Raw genomic sequence first — 2,717 nt, forward strand, 5'->3', positions numbered from 1 at the left:
CTGATCTGAAAACGCTGGTCCAGGTATTGATCGCTTGCTATTGACTGAAGAGCAGAGTGTCAGATGCAGTTGGGGAACACGAGGCTTCAGTATTAATGTGGTTTTGTTTTCTGCTCATTAGGCCCGTCCTCCATCTTCTCTGCTGCTGATTTTGCCAACAACATGCAAGTGGTCTGACTGTAAGCAAAGCTGAGAAAAGTATTTACCCCTAAAAGGTTTTTTCTCCTAGCTAAATGCTTCAAAGAGTGACAAAGATCAAAAACAGACCAAATCGTTTTTTGTTTTTAACTCTTTTTTGCCTCAGTTTGTTTTGACATGAAAATGAAAGTTTTTATTGTTTTTAAGCTTTTCTCTGAAAATGTATCTTGTCTCAACTAAAAATATGTTGTAGCTTCTGTGGTTGTAAAATCTGAAACTGAATTCATAAACCAAGCAGTGGTGCTCTTGCTCAGCACATCTAGAAAAAACAAGGATCTAAAACTGAACCTTATTTGTTACAAAATGCAACAATTTAACCTGCAGCTACAGTTTGAGATGTTCTGATTCTACAGAGCTTTTATCACATCCAACCCAAAAAATCCAGTCTGTTGCACTGAGATTAGACCAAAACAGGATGGTGCAAAGTTATGTAATAAAAGGAAAATCAAACATGAATTTCAAATATTTTAATAAACACAGTCTTGCAGAGTGTGTGTATTTGTCTTCTGTTTCAATTGGACCAGAACTCCAGAACCACCTGGTTAAAGGTTCAGGCTTTTGGGATTTTTCTTTACTGGGTTTTGAAATTGTTCACCCTTTGTGTTTTGTATGCATAAAACATTTCAGCAACAAAGCAGTTCAAACTGCTTTATCCCGTAAACAATAAATTAAAAGTCATAAAAATGTCGTACAGTTGCTAATTGAGAACCAATAACAAACATTAAATCTGTCGAGTGCCATTGTTGTGCACCTAAAAATGTCACCGCATTATTTTGGCTGTTTTACCATTTTGAAATATTGTTCAAACTTATAACTTATGTGAGATGGGAGCAGAAGTGGCGAAGGGGAACCTTTGTTTGGGGGGCGTTGCTTCCGGGTTGGTTCTGCGGCGGACTTCCTGTTTGCCTGGATGCTAAAAGCAGGTTTTGGTTGTCATTGCTGAGTCCTGTTTCACTATTCTCCAGGTCAGTGCATGGTAAAAACTCACTAGAACTACTCTGTAGGATCTCTTATTTGACCAGCAGATGGCGCTGGTTCTGTGCACCTTTCTGCTAACAGTTTTATGAGGCCCAGATCGGCGGGACGCCAACCCGGAAGTCAGGTGATTAAAAGTCTTACCAACTCCGGGTTTTAGGATTTTTATTCTGCTTTTGTTTGAATAATGTACATTTATGTTGCTTGGTGACTCATAAAGTAGCTTAGAGCCTGAAAGTAAAGTGAGTCCAGCTGACGTTAAAGGTAGAGAAACTATTCTTTGTTCATGAATTCAGAGGTTAAAGTTGGAACAATGCTAAGTTAAATTCTTTAGATGTTAATATGCAGCTGAATGCAGGAAAGATTTATCCTGTTTAATACACTGTACCTTGGTTATCTTCATGTAAGTGAAAGATGATAATGTGAAAAAGGGTAATGTGTGAAATTAATTATTACTTGTGAACAAGGTCTATGAAACAAAGGTGATGTGAAGCATTAATATTGTGCACTGTAAAAGGTTTGTTGGTTAAATAAATGAGACGATTCGGTTTTAATCGCTGAATCCAGTTTTGTCCTCAGTCTTCGTCCTGGGACCTGTTACACCACCACCGAAGTCATCAAATATGTTGGTTAATATTCCATTTATTATGGGTCAAAAAGGACCTCAGTGTTTCAGCTGTTTGCTGAAGACGACATATTCATCAAGCTGCTTTGCTCTGCAATCTAACATAGCAAACAAAACGAGCAAAAGAGCGAAGGACCTGTCCAGCAGCCCTGAGGAAACTGCTACAAAAACTAAAACCAGAAGGTGTGAGGCAACATTTGGGCTAAACGAATGTAATTATTATTTAATACTGAATAAAATTCTAAAATTTTATCTTTTTGTTCATATTTTTGCTTGTGGGGCTGAAGAACATCTGGAGTTGAATTGTCATTGAATCACAAGCAGTAATGAGACTTTTGGGGGAAATTTGTCAAATCTTATATTTTGGGGTCTCAGAGGAATGGGGCTACATTTTTATTTGGCAAAAAATGTTAAAGTTTTTATTTCTCTTCATGAATTCTCACGTTGTGATGTTTTTTGGACAGTTTTTGGAAGAAACTGCAGAGAAAAGGATTGCAGTCAGCACCCAGCCCAGCAGCGCTAACGTCCATCTCACCTGCACTTGTTCTGGTTCTGATCCAAACAGTGGGTCCAAACAGCCCCCTCATGCTGCCTGAGGCTTTGCTGTTAAACTGCTGACAGATACGACTGCAGTGGAGTAAAATGTTGCACAGTTACGTTTTATTTAACGTCCAGTGCAGCCAAAATAAAGTATGTTGCATTTTTCTTTACGTTTGTAAAATTTCTTCTAAACTTTAAGTGCAGATAAATCAGTGGTCATGATTTTCAAATCTCCAGAAGAACTTTGGTGTGTGTGTGTGTGTGTGTGTATGTGTGTGTGTGTGTGCGCGTGTGTGTCTGCGTGTGTGTCTGCGTGTGTGTGTGTGTCTGCGTGTGTGTGTGTGTGTGTGTGCGTGTGTGTCTGCGTGTGTGTGTGTGT

The 2,717-nt window shown here is 38.8% G+C and overlaps 1 long non-coding RNA gene across 1 annotated transcript in view; it reads left to right on the forward strand.

Moving 5' to 3' along the window:
• Positions 1-1,110: 1,110 nt before the first annotated feature.
• Positions 1,111-2,717, forward strand: part of LOC107836100 (uncharacterized) — a 2,787-nt gene continuing 1,180 nt past the window's right edge. Inside the window, exons 1-2 of the long non-coding RNA XR_001661943.1 lie at positions 1,111-1,163; positions 2,263-2,488. This is a non-coding gene — a long non-coding RNA (uncharacterized LOC107836100). The remainder of the gene's footprint in view (positions 1,164-2,262; positions 2,489-2,717) is intronic.

This window comes from Poecilia formosa, unplaced genomic scaffold, assembly GCF_000485575.1.
Source record: "Poecilia formosa unplaced genomic scaffold, Poecilia_formosa-5.1.2 Scaffold39, whole genome shotgun sequence".
NCBI lineage: Eukaryota > Metazoa > Chordata > Actinopteri > Cyprinodontiformes > Poeciliidae > Poecilia > Poecilia formosa.